General features: G+C 32.0%; 1 long non-coding RNA gene across 2 annotated transcripts; it reads right to left on the reverse strand.

Annotated features, from left to right (window-relative positions):
* Positions 1–1,087: 1,087 nt before the first annotated feature.
* Positions 1,088–12,206, reverse strand: LOC130442434 (uncharacterized). 2 transcript variants are annotated; one of them, XR_008909770.1, is made up of 4 exons: positions 12,078–12,206; positions 11,632–11,749; positions 7,205–7,343; positions 1,088–5,571 (listed from the first exon to the last, which is right to left on the reverse strand). It is a non-coding gene; the product is annotated as an uncharacterized LOC130442434 (long non-coding RNA). The 2 variants fall into 2 exon arrangements; XR_008909769.1 differs by having other exon boundaries at positions 1,088–6,609.
* Positions 12,207–13,682: the final 1,476 nt, after the last annotated feature.

The following is a 13,682-nucleotide window of genomic DNA, read 5'->3' on the forward strand; positions in this document are numbered from 1 at the left end:
AGACTCAGCCACAAAAAGATGCCAATAAATAGTAGCCAAGAAAAGATGCCATCAATTAGTGATAGCTTAGTTTATCTAAGAGTCATTAATTTATAAGAGCCATTAAAAGATGCTACTCATGAAGAGCCATGAAAAGATGCTGCAAAGTCTAGACATAATTCAGCAATAACTAGTGGTTCGTAGGCCTACTGGGGATGTATTTGCCACGTTAAAGATTAAATACAGCGCATCGTTAGTCCTACCGCCTAGGTGCTGTGGAAACGGACTATTCATTGTACGTTTTTATTTACGGCTTTTTAGTGTATGATCAAGAAAATCAAATTATAGCCAAGGAAGGTCTCGGAATATTGTATCAACTATTACTACATAATTTCTAAAAACTTTTTACCACCTTGTATGCAAAATTATATAATAGGTGATTATTCGTAACATTTTTTGCTAAAATTATCAAAATCCTTCAAACACAAAAGTCTAAAACTTTCAGTTCCACCGCAATTAAATTGTTTAATTAAATAAATTGATTAATTAATGTATCTTAATTAGAAGGTTTACACGTAGTATAGTAAACGCTGTTGTCACTGCTTTCGACTTGCGGTTAGATATGTTTCGAGAGAGGTTTTTAGACGCTCATTCCTCAATAGATATGTTAAAAACACACTTTCACGGAATTCAGAAAAAATATCGCGAAGACCAAGAAAAATAGTAAATTTTGATAAAACGTTAATTTTACCAGTAATTGGATGATGTTGCTTCTCGATTTTATATCGAATCGTCAAGGCTGTCCTGTTAGGATTGTTAGTAGGAGAAACTATATTTTTCATAAATAACAAAAATTTTATTACCTATTGTTTAGGAGGTGTAAAAATCTCTATTACTCCGACTCTATTGCCGTTGCCCCACCATGTACCTTTAAAATAAACTACACCACTAATCTCACTACAACTGTGTGTGTAATGGTTCTGTAGCCATTGACAGTAAAAATATTATTTTTTTAGACATATTCGATACATAAATAGTAAAAGCGTTAAATACTTGTGAATGCCTAACAAAGTGACTTACCTTTTTAAACATGCTTCAGAATGGCTCCTGTTCACACGCACCTGTTTGTTTTTCCAAAAAGACACGGTCTACTTTCACTTCGTCGACCTGAATAAAGTGTTTTTCAGCACGGACCGTTGGTCTTATCGTCCTTTGTGGCTTTGTGATAAAATAATTTTTTACACTTCAACAACAAATGCACAATTCTTAATATTATTTATACAGAGTGTTTAGTAACTTTTTCGACGACCTGGATAATCTAGTAACTACACCCTTTTCGCCGTTATCATACAGGCCAGACAAGGCGGAATATAATTCATTATACCCACAGTTTGCATGATAAATGTATATTTATTTTATATACAGAGCGGACAATTAAGTATATTCATTATCGAATGCGGATCTTACTGTCACGAAAGACCTTCATTATCTACGATGCTTGACGCGCGATGTGCTAAAATTATCAAAATCCTTCAAACACAAAAGTCTAAAACTTTCAGTTCCACCGCAATTAAATTGTTTAATTAAATAAATTGATTAATTAATGTATCTTAATTAGAAGGTTTACACGTAGTATAGTAAACGCTGTTATCACTGCTTTCGACTTGCGGTTAGCGCTGCGGTCAGAGCGGCTGGACCGGATGTCTGCCTGTCTGCCTGAACCGCCTCTATGACTACTATCATTATAGCGTATTTAGTACAATGAAAGCCTCTATGGCAGAGCGAGTTATAAGAACGCTAAAATCGAAACTCTACAAGTATTTCAGTTTAAATGGCACCTACAAATGGATTGATATTCTGCCTGAAATAACTCAAAACTATAACAATACAAAACATTCCACATCAAAATATAAACCTTCTCAAGTCAACAAATCCAACGAAAAATCTATTTTGAATAACACCTATAGTCATTTAAAGATAGCCGGTCCACGAAAATTTAAAGTTGGCGACATTGTGCGCATATCCAAGGCAAAGCATGTCTTTGAAAAAGGATATACACCCAATTGGACTACAGAACTATTCAAAATCACCAAAGTTAAAATTACCAATCCTGCTACGTATTTACTTGAAGACATGCAAGGTACACCAATCAGCGGCTGCTTCTATCATGAAGAACTACAGAAAACATCGAATCCAGACATTTACTTAGTTGAAAAGGTGCTTACAAGAAAGGGTAACAAAATGTACGTCAAGTGGCTTGGTTTGGATAGCAAACACAACAGTTGGATAGAAAATATTGATATTGTATAGATTTTTTTTTTCGGTTCGCCGCGCTAAAAACCTTGAAAGAGCTCTATAAATTGGAGTGAGCTTTGGATATCAAACCCAGTTAGCAACATGAGTTCCCAAGATAGTGGTATTGTCGACATCGAATCTGATTCGAGTAACTACAGTTCAGAGTTAGATAGAATATTGGAAAACTATGAGACTGCTGTCAAGTCTGAAAACATTTACCCGCTTTCAACACAGTATCCAATTTCGGGGTATGAAGTAAAATGTGGAATAAGTCCTGCAAGATCATTCACACCTGCTATTATCTTATCTCAACATCTTAAGTTCAGCAAAATATCTTTCAGTACTTATGAATGGAATACCTTTATCTCAATTTATTTTAAATAAATAATTATTATTGTTATTGTTGTTTTTTTTATGTTACTTTTAAGTCACCCGGTATACGTTACTTTTAACTGTATTTCAGTAATAAGACGCTATCAGTTAACCGCGGATTTTTATATTACAAGATTAGCGCTCCCGCTGTTATCATCGCAACGAATCTGTCTCGATTACGTGCGTGATACCTTACATTGACAAAAATTTCTTTTTATTTATACATTATACTTTTATGTTACAATATTAGCGAATAATAATGGTATATATAATTTTTTAAAACCCAAAGACTTTTAACCGACCTGGTATATCAGCGCTCCCGCTGTTATCATCGCAACGAATCTGTCTCGATTACGTGCGTGATACCTTACATTGACAAACATTTCTTTTTATTTATACATTATACTTTTATGTTACAAGATTAGCGAATAATAATGGTATATATAATTTTTTAAAACCCAAAGACTTTTAACCGACCTGGTATATCAGCGCTCCCGCTGTTATCATCGCAACGAATCTGTCTCGATTACGTGCGTGATACCTTACATTGACAAAAATTTCTTTTTATTTATACATTATACTTTTATGTTACAATATTAGCGAATAATAATGGTATATATAATTTTTTAAAACCCAAAGACTTTTAACCGACCTGGTATATCAGCGCTCCCGCTGTTATCATCGCAACGAATCTGTCTCGATTACGTGCGTGATACCTTACATTGACAAATATTTCTTTTTATTTATACATTATACTTTTATGTTACAAGATTAGCGAATAATAATGGTATATATAATTTTTTAAAACCCAAAGACTTTTAACCGACCTGGTATATCAGCGCTCCCGCTGTTATCATCGCAACGAATCTGTCTCGATTACGTGCGTGATACCTTACATTGACAAAAATTTCTTTTTATTTATACATTATACTTTTATGTTACAATATTAGCGAATAATAATGGTATATATAATTTTTTAAAACCCAAAGACTTTTAACCGACCTGGTATATCAGCGCTCCCGCTGTTATCATCGCAACGAATCTGTCTCGATTACGTGCGTGATACCTTACATTGACAAAAATTTCTTTTTATTTATACATTATACTTTTATGTTACAAGATTAGCGAATTATAATGGTATATATAATTTTTTAAAACCCAAAGACTTTTAACCGACCTGGTATATCAGCGCTCCCGCTGTTATCATCGCAACGAATCTGTCTCGATTACGTGCGTGATACCTTACATTGACAAAAATCTCTTTTTATTTATACGTCATACTTTTATGTTAAAAGATTAGAGAATTATAATGGTATATATAATTTTTTAAAACCCAAAGACTTTTAACCGACCTGGTATATCAGCGCTCCCGCTGTTATCATCGCAACGAATCTGTCTCGATTACGTGCGTGATACCTTACATTGACAAAAATCTCTTTTTATTTATACGTTATACTTTTATGTTAAAAGATTAGAGAATTATAATGGTATATATAATTTTTTAAAACCCAAAGACTTTTAACCGACCTGGTATATCAGCGCTCCCGCTGTTATCATCGCAACGAATCTGTCTCGATTACGTGCGTGATACCTTACATTGACAAAAATCTCTTTTTATTTATACGTTATACTTTTATGTTAAAAGATTAGAGAATTATAATGGTATATATAATTTTTTAAAACCCAAAGACTTTTAACCGACCTGGTATATCAGCGCTCCCGCTGTTATCATCGCAACGAATCTGTCTCGATTACGTGCGTGATACCTTACATTGACAAAAATCTCTTTTTATTTATACGTCATACTTTTATGTTAAAAGATTAGAGAATTATAATGGTATATATAATTTTTTAAAACCCAAAGACTTTTAACCGACCTGGTATATCAGCGCTCCCGCTGTTATCATCGCAACGAATCTGTCTCGATTACGTGCGTGATACCTTACATTGACAAAAATCTCTTTTTATTTATACGTTATACTTTTATGTTAAAAGATTAGAGAATTATAATGGTATATATAATTTTTTAAAACCCAAAGACTTTTAACCGACCTGGTATATCAGCGCTCCCGCTGTTATCATCGCAACGAATATATAACTTTACGCATGCGCAAAAACGAAGTCTCTCTCTCTCTTACACATTGTCTCGCTGCTCTCTCTCTAACACACGGTTTTCCCTATTTCTGTAGTCAGACATACGTTGCTCATCTACTAAAGCCATTCAATTTCCTATGACATTAATATTTTAACGAAAAAATAAAAAATGTTTTTGAAACGTTACCAACATACCATTCAAAAGATAAGAAACATAAACATGTAAATTTGGTGTCTAACTCAAGATAGATAACATCTATATTCTTCAAATGATTAGTGGTAAACATCTAAGATAAATTGAATACAATATTTTATAAGATAAAAATGTTTGATTCTATTTAAGACATTTTACAAAATGAATGCAATTGTAATGCTACCAAGTGTCTGCAACAAAGTTCTTCCGCAGAAAATTCCTAAAACCAAAAGAGGATACAGATTCAAAGACAATCAATCCAAAATATCTCTTCGATTACCCCGTATTGGTAGGAAACACTCTCTTGCAGTTCGATGAAAATTGATGGTTTCGTTGGAATCTAGTCTTTGAATTTCAAGGGTGTTATTTTCACGGTTGCCCCCGCATGCTTTACATATCAGAGAGATGATCCTCTCAAAGCAAAATTAAATATTTAAAAATATCGGTTATGACCGAGATGTGGGAATCCAAACTTGCAATTAATTAATATGAAGATTATCGACAGCTCGAATTTTATAAACGGACCTTTGGCTAGATTCGGAAGCTATCGTAGGCGACTTAAAAAATAGCACATGTTGGCGTAACAAAGATGTCGAAATGTACACTCATAAAATCATCCATATCTGAAATAGATTATCCTGAAAATAATCCATACCTTTATTAGATAAAAAGATATCGAAATTTCGTGGCTGCCATAGACGATCGCAAATGAGGAAAAATTTTACTCATTTCATAAGACTACGATCGAAAATGTATACGTACGAGATTCACGGTGGGAAAGTTATAAAAGATCAAAGGAAGTTAAATATAACATCGTTAAAAATAAAATTTCTTTTAAGGATTATGAAAAATGTTTAAAAGAGTGTAAAGTAAAATCTACAACACAACGATGTATTAGATCATTTGCACATAATTTGTTTATTTTTGTAGAGCAAACGAACCATCTATTTTGAGGGTCCAATGAAAGGGGCGCCTCCTGATTTTAATTCATTGGGGGGCGTCCCAGGTTTCAAAATTTTCGTCAAAGATGAGGGGCTCTTTCAGATGGTGTGGGCGATGAAAAATGAACCACAATATTCTACAGTCAACTCCAGTTAATATCGTGAAAAAGAAAATTTATTATCATAGCTTCTTTGTAAAATTCTTTTGGTTGGTTAATTATTCATTTTTTGTAGATAGAATACTGTTTTGGATAAAAGATTCATTTCATCATAATGTGTGACGCAATTAAGTAGTTCTCGAAAACATTATAACATCTTATTAAAAATTTATATTTTTAGTTCCAATTCAAATATTAACCCACTTGAGGAGGATGTTAACCCCTTATCAACGAATAAGTAGTTGTATCTACCACTTTTTATTTAATAATTATTTTTTCGTTTTTTCAAAATTAGATGATTTAAGTTTTTAAAAGTAACTCAATTTATGTATTATAAGGGTTTTTAATAAAACACATGTTTCATATTTTTAAAAATTAACTATCCTGCTTTACTTTTTATTAATTTATTTGTTTATTTTTGTAAAGCAAACGAACCATCTATTTCGAGGGGCCGATGAAAGGGGCGCCTGCCGACTTTAATTCTTTGGGGGATGTCCCGGGTTTTAGAATTTTCGTTAAAGATGACGGGCCCTTTCTGGTGGTGTGGGCGATGAAAACGTCAAAAACAGGATGTATACTTAGAAGAAAGAAACAAAAAAACTTCATGAATTAACTCAAGACACATCCTATCCAATTATAAGTGCCAATGTGGTAAACACTCGTTTTGGTCAAACAGTACTATTGGTGTTAGAAGAGGTGCAAGTATTTTTTCCTAATAGAGTCACAAAAATGTACCTTGAGCAAGTGCAATATTTATCAGACAAGAAATATTCTATAGTTTTTCGAGGGAGAATCGATACTGGAAAATCAAATCAACTTTCATCATTCGAAATAATTAAAAATTAAGTTTATTTTTATCTTATTTTTTTAATAGATAGTAAGATGAAAAAGATATTTTGAGCAGTATAGATAATGCGATTAAATCTAGAATAGATATTCCTAATACAAGATATTATATAAAATTAATTAATAAACATATCAGAACTTGTCATTTTATATAGAAAAAATTCAAATTTACCTTAGGAAGAAAGCGTAAAATTTTCAATAAAGTTGGTCTACTTAAACATATGAGACGTCACGAGTATACACATATTTTCCCAATTACCATTCTTGAACCCGCTTTAAATATCTACTGTTATCTCATAAATGTTTTGTAATAGAATACCACATACCTTTTTCCGTTAGCCCGCGGTTTTCTTCTTTAAATATGGAGCCTCACAAAAGAAAGTGACAATCAGATTAATGGGTAAAAAAAGCTTCTTATTATCATACAGAATACCACAAGTTTCCTAAATTTCAATGCCGTTATATCTATAAAAATAAGAAATTGTGGTTATTGAAAAAATTGTCGTGAAAAATAAATGTAAGTTTGATTGAATAAATTTTATTCTGATAATAATACTTTTATACTTTTAGGGTATCTAAGAGACGACTTGGCGAGTAAGTATTAAAAAAAATGTATGAAAATTTATTAATTTTTTGTTTTCAGCCCAGACGAATATTAGTAAGTAGAAAAATAAAAAAAGGATTTTGTTAATAATTTAATTTTCAGCTACTATAACAATGGAAACATTGTTGTAATGAAGAGTATGTAAGTAAATCTTAATAGTTTTTGTTTTTCAGAAAATTAAACTAAAAACCCTAATCCCCTTTTTCCCTACAACGTTCTCGTCGTGTCCACTGTTACGAATACATTTTATTCAACTAATAGTAGCAAATCCTACCTATTCCTCAGCAGGTATACACAAAACTTCCCATATATAAGAGGCAGTATCAACAGCTTCATCGTTTTCCACCGACTCCATATTATTTTCATTAATATAAAAGTTTATTATTCTTAATAAAACTACATTTCGAAATATTTGTCTTTGTAACAAATCACCAAGACCGTAATTTGAGGCAAGACAAACTTCATCACGAAAAACGACTCCATTCACCCTATAAACGACATCCACTAGTCTACCCTTTTTGCACAATATTTACAGAAGTAACCTGCACAGTCCTATTAAAATATACCAGGGTAATTTTCATCAGATAATCACTGTGTGACATTTTAACAGCAACTAAGAGATAAAAATAATTTTAACCACAAAGTAATTAAGTCTAATAATAACGCGGGAAAAAGAATGTAATTTGTTAAATTCTGAATATAATAACGAATTAAAAACAAAATATCATAATTAAAAAATCATTCAAAGAAAAGTTCTCGAACCGATAACATGGAAAAAATTTTTGTGAATCTTGCAAAAGATCTTTTCGTGGACAAGTATGCTTCGAAAATCATATAAAGTATGGCATTTGCGACCAGATACGTCGCTGCGAGGAGTGTTTTAAAATCGTACCACACACACGCAAACATGTCTGTAGAGAAATATTTTGTAAGATTTATAGTAAACACCAGCCTTCAATCTATCTTTGCTACATCCAATCTGATAATCGTATTCCATCATTGAAAGATTTTCTTTTCGTTTTCTATGATTTGGAAACACAACAGGAAAGGGTACTTGATGACGATTCACGTATACATGAACCAAATCTTTGTGTATTTGTTCTAAATGTGGTCTAAGATTACAAGTTGTTAAATGTAGTGATCCGATTTCGCCGTTCATGCATCATATGTTAAGTCTTCGCAAAAAAAATTTAAAAATATTGTCATACTCGCACATAACGGAGGCGCATTTGATCATCAATTTATTTTAAATTATATCCTGACCAAAATAGATTTAAAGCCCGATCTGATTATGCGAGGAACAAAATTAATTTCGATGGTTGTAGGGAACGTTAAATTTCTGGATTCTTATAATTTTCTTTCGATGGCTTTGTTTAAACTTCCATCCACCTTCAATTTCTCAGAGGAAAAGGGGTATTTTCCTCATCTCTTCAGTCGCAGTGAAAAGCAAAGTTACGTTGGACCAATTCCTGATATTAAATTTTATGACCCTGATAATTTTTTCTTTTAACGCTAGAAATTCTATACTAAAATGGTATTCAGAAAATGTTCAAGAAAATTATGTTTTTCATTTCCAAAAGGAAATTGTGAAATATTGTATTTGAGACGTTGAAATTTTAACCAAGGCATGTCTTAAATTCAGAGAATTAATGTTACACGAAACAAATGTATACCCTTTCATGGAAGCTACTACGATTGCTTCTGCATGCAATAAAGTCTAATACTATTGGCATCATTCCGAAAGGTGGATATAGACGGCGTGATAGTCAGTCTGTAATTGCTATACGATGGTTGGTTTGGAATGAATGCCAAAGAGGTATTGAAATACGTCACGCCGGTAAAGGCAAAGAGGTTCGAATTGCTGGTGTTAAAGTGGATGGGTATTGCGAGGCCGCTAATCAAATTTTCGAATTTCAGGGTTGTTTCTTTCATGGTTACCCCGCATGCTTTACACTTCAAAGATAACCCCTCTGAAACTTCCAATCTTCGATTCGAAGCCACCCAAGCTAAAATTGAAAGATTGAAATCTCTGGGGTATGGAGTCATAGAAAAATGGGAATGCGAATTTCGAAAAGAATTAACGGATGAAATTAAAAGATTTTCATATCCACCTCTAAATTCAAGAGAAGCTTTTTATGGTGGCCGAACTGGAAATACTTACACATACTACAAAACTAAGGGGGGGGGGAGAAAATTAAGTATGTAGATGTTTTTTCGCCTTTTCCTTGGGTTTGTAAGTATGGAAAGTTTCCAATCGGACATCCGAAAATTTACATTAATAAGGAATGTTCTTCAATAGATCTTTCTAGTATTAGTGGCCTCATTAAATGTAAAATTCTTCCCTCTCATCAATTGTTCCACTCCGTTTTACCGATGAAAATGAATAACAAGTTAATGTTCGTTCTTTGTCGTGTGTGCGGGGAAAAAATCAATTCAGGAGAATGTCTACATTCAGATGAAGAGCGTTCGTTAATGGGTACTTGGGTGATTGAAGAGGTTTTAAAGGCACTCGAAATTGGGTACAAAATACAAACTATTTTTGAAATTTGGTTATATGGGAAAATTCAGGTTGGAATATATGTAACAGGATTGTTTACCGAAATGATAAACAAATTTATTAAAATTAAGCAAGAGTCCTCCGACTGGCCGAAAAATTGTCGTACACAGAAGGAAAAAGATAGTTATATAGAAAGGTTTTTACAAAGGAAAGATATTCAGTTGGAATTTGATAAAATTTGCAATAACCCGGGTTTGCGCTCCCTGACTAAACTTATGCTAAATTCATTTTGGGGTCAGTTTGTTCAACTTGAGAATCAACCAAAGACAACAATTGTTAATCAACCTGTTGAATTCTACACAATTCTACCGATCAATGAAGATACTTTAATTGTTAATTGGGAATATATGGATGAATGCCCACGGTTAATGTTGTTATTGCGTCATACGTTACAACTGTTGCGCCACGACACCGATTCTAACTTTTATGTTTCCAGACCTGGAGAATCTGACATTCCCACAGGTGAATTCATTGGTGATATGACTAATGAATTAGAGTCCTATGGTCCTGATGCATATATTACGGAATTTGTGTCTGGGGGTCCGAAAAACTATGCTTATAAGACCTGTTCAGGTGATGTTGTATGCAAAGTTAAAGGTATATCCGTTTCTTATTCTGCAGCTCAACAGATAAATTTTGATTCTATAAGGGAAATGGTAATAAACGATTCGGCTATATAAGCGTAGCTTCGAGGCAAATTAGACGAACGAAAGAGCATGAGGTGATGACTTGCGATTGTACAAAAATATATCGGCCTAACTCGACAAAGAGAAGTTTCTTCCCGATCACAGTTCTGTTTCTTACGGTTTGAAAAAACTGAGTTTTTAATTTTTTTTGTAATATTTTATAAATGTAAGACGTACAAAATAAGATGGTTCAAAACACAAATAATGATCTGATAGTGGTGATAACACAATAAAAGATGCGTTTCACTTAATTTTGAAAAAATAAGTATTGCCTCTTTTGAAAACTGAAAAATTAATTTTTGTTGTATTATTTCAAAATAATTTTATGAATGAATAAAAGTTTCAAAACACAGATAATGATCTATAAAAAATTGGTGGCGGATGCCTCTTTTTTGTAAAATAAAGTAATCGTAATACCATTTTGAGGTAACTAGTATGAAAAATATTAGAGTCTTGAACCAAAAATTCCTAACAAAATTTGCTTTGAGGTAGCCAATAACAGTTGGAGCCTTGAACCAAAGTCCCTTATAAAATTTGATTTGAGGTACCTAGTATGGAAATATTAGAGTCTTGAACCAAAATTTCTAGCCAAATTAAAATAATTTTTGATGTAGCCATTTGCAATAATAGTTGGAGCCTTGAGAATATATGAGAACTTTGAAAATAATTATTTTTGAGGTAGCCAATTACAAATAGTTGGAGCCTTAATATGATAATTATTCCAAAACATTTTTCAGGCAACAGATGTAAAAATTAGAGTCTTGAAAAATCTTTTTAAAAAACAAAAAAAAAACTCAAAAAATCATTAATTTACTAACTGTCTATCCCTAACTAACATAACTTTTCCTGGCGAACAATGTCTGTACTTGCTCCTCACCCTTAATAGTAAAAGAAAGTTTAACTTACTCAGTTTTGAGGAAAATCCACATTTGTTCTCTTTTGTTTTTTGTCTTATTCGAATATGGTTTGAGGAAAATCCATTTTTCACCTGTAGTTCTTCTCTCTTATTTTCTTGTTCGAATAACTAGAATTTTAAAAAATGAGTTATCAACATTTAAGTGAATTTTTATATATCTAAATATGAGAAAAAAATCTGAAGAATAATGTGTTAAGAGTTCAAGTTTCGAGTATTATTATTATTTTTAACGAAAAAAACCTAAATTATTGTTTTGAATTCTCAACGTAAAAAATGTAAATTATTATTTCTGCAATAACTGCTCCTATTTCATTATAAAATTCAATTAAATCACAAAAAGTAATATAATGATTTCAGAGACTGAGTGAGAGAGCGTTTCTATATTCTATTTGATCAAGAATTTTTAGATAGATAGATCAAACTCTAAATAACTTACCTTTTCCCTGCTTTTACTCACAAATAAATTTTTACATTTTGATTCACTTTTTGTCAACGAACGAATATGAACACACACACAAAACTGAAAAGTTCTTTATATATGTTCTTTATCACATAAATGTATATCACACACACAGGATAAGGCTTCTCGATAACGCTGAAATGATTTCATGTGGTATGATAAAATATATTTTGTTTTCACTTTTACGCTGAATATTTCAGTTTAATTCAGCTTATAAAATATACGAGATATTTTGAAATTAGGAAAATAACATAAATTTTAATCATGGTTTTTTATGAATATTAATATGATTCATGTATTCCAGAAAAAGATATGGGGTAAATGATTCGTGTGCCGAGAGAGTTCTTATGAAATTTAAATGTTTTTATTATTTTAAAAGTATTAGTCCTAGTTTCCCTTCGTATATTCTAGTTTTTCCTATAAATTCATTCATTCAATTAAAAACAAGTCAGTTTCAAAATGAATAGTCAAGAGAGTGGTTACCAGCATCTGAAAGATTCCAATATTGAAGACAATGGTGGTCGACAAGTGGAAGATGCAAAAGATGAATTATTTTACCTACTCGAATCAGTATATCGTTGTAGTGAATATGATATAAGCTGTGGTCTAAGTCCAGCTCAAACCTTTTAGTCCTGTTATAATTCTAAAGAAATTTCATAATAGAAGTTGTAAAATTTCCTTCAGTACATACGAATGGGTTTGTTTCATCGAATTACTTCAACAAAAATTGGGAGACTTTTTCAACGTGACTCATTATTCGGATGAGAATGACCTGATGGTGTTTGTCTTCAATGATTTCGTCAAAGTTACACAACTATATAATAATAACGAGGAATTGTTAAAAGTTGGAAAATATGGTGTCGAATATTACCTATACGAATATGATATAGCTGATATACTTGAAGTTAATAAAAAAGGAACATGGCATTCCTCACAATAATAATAACCGCGTGAAAACGCTGCGGTTAACGAGGTAATTACATTTTGAATTTAGAAGTAGATTTAGATTATGATGAAAAACTACATAATAATTATCATAGTGATTTTTTTCAGAGCATTGTGTTGCACTTGCTTCTATTTTATAATAAATATTCAATAACAAATAAATTTATTATTTTACGTTATTATGCGTGGAAAACCTTCGTACCTCCCTTAAGATTGCAGTAACCAACCTCTTTGGGAAGGAAGGTGATAGCACAAGCGCTAGAGAGGGTTTTAGATGTGTAATAACGTGACTGAAATGAAGACCTATACTGAGATTTATTCTCACATATACCATTTCAGCTTTAGGTAAAGAATGTTTTGAAGGACTGGAATGTTTATTTTTTTATTCACACCCTATGCCATAAGAAGAAGACGCAATTCCATAGTTCACTTACCACGAAACCAATTTGACAACCCAATCGTAAAGCTGCTGCTGCTGCTACTGGAACTTTTTGGTTAGTATATTATGAATTAATAAAAAAATGATTGATCACGTGACTCCCACATCTCCAATTATACTATTAACTGAAAGTCATTATGATTATGCTATAAGAGAATATTTCAATAATAATAATTTGTATGACGCTTTGATGTTTT

This window comes from Diorhabda sublineata, chromosome 4 (assembly GCF_026230105.1).
Source record: "Diorhabda sublineata isolate icDioSubl1.1 chromosome 4, icDioSubl1.1, whole genome shotgun sequence".
In the NCBI taxonomy this organism is placed as follows: domain Eukaryota; kingdom Metazoa; phylum Arthropoda; class Insecta; order Coleoptera; family Chrysomelidae; genus Diorhabda; species Diorhabda sublineata.